This window comes from Sciurus carolinensis, chromosome 8 (assembly GCF_902686445.1).
Source record: "Sciurus carolinensis chromosome 8, mSciCar1.2, whole genome shotgun sequence".
NCBI classification, from domain to species: Eukaryota; Metazoa; Chordata; class Mammalia; order Rodentia; family Sciuridae; genus Sciurus; species Sciurus carolinensis.
Window position 1 is genome coordinate 135,553,284 of NC_062220.1, and position 447 is coordinate 135,553,730.

Genomic DNA, 447 nt, shown 5'->3' on the forward strand with positions numbered 1-447 from the left:
CTCCTTTTCTTTTTCAGTTCTGTGACACTCAGAAGCAAGTGGCTCCCGTATTCACAGACGCACTTTTCCAGTAGATCTAGGGCAGCGGTTTCAACCAGGGGCAGTTTTCCACCAGGGGACCTTGGCAGTGTCCAGAGACATTCTTGTCACAACTGGAGAGGGGCAGTGCCCCTGGCCTGTAGGGGGCGCAGGCCAGGCATGCTGCTAACATCCCTCGCAGCCTGGAGGGCACAGGGGCAGCAGTGCCGAGGCAGAGCGGCCAGCGCCGGGTTGTGCCTACCCCTCAGGCTGAGCCGAGGAGCTCCGAGGACGCGTGCTGACTTCATTATCTCCTGCCCTTGTGTTCCGCGGCGCTGAAGTGCTGCTGATTAAATTACCCTGCAGTCCCCCCGGGACACGTTACTTCCTCACAGGTCTCCGGCAGCCCAGCGCTGCCGCAAGGCACCG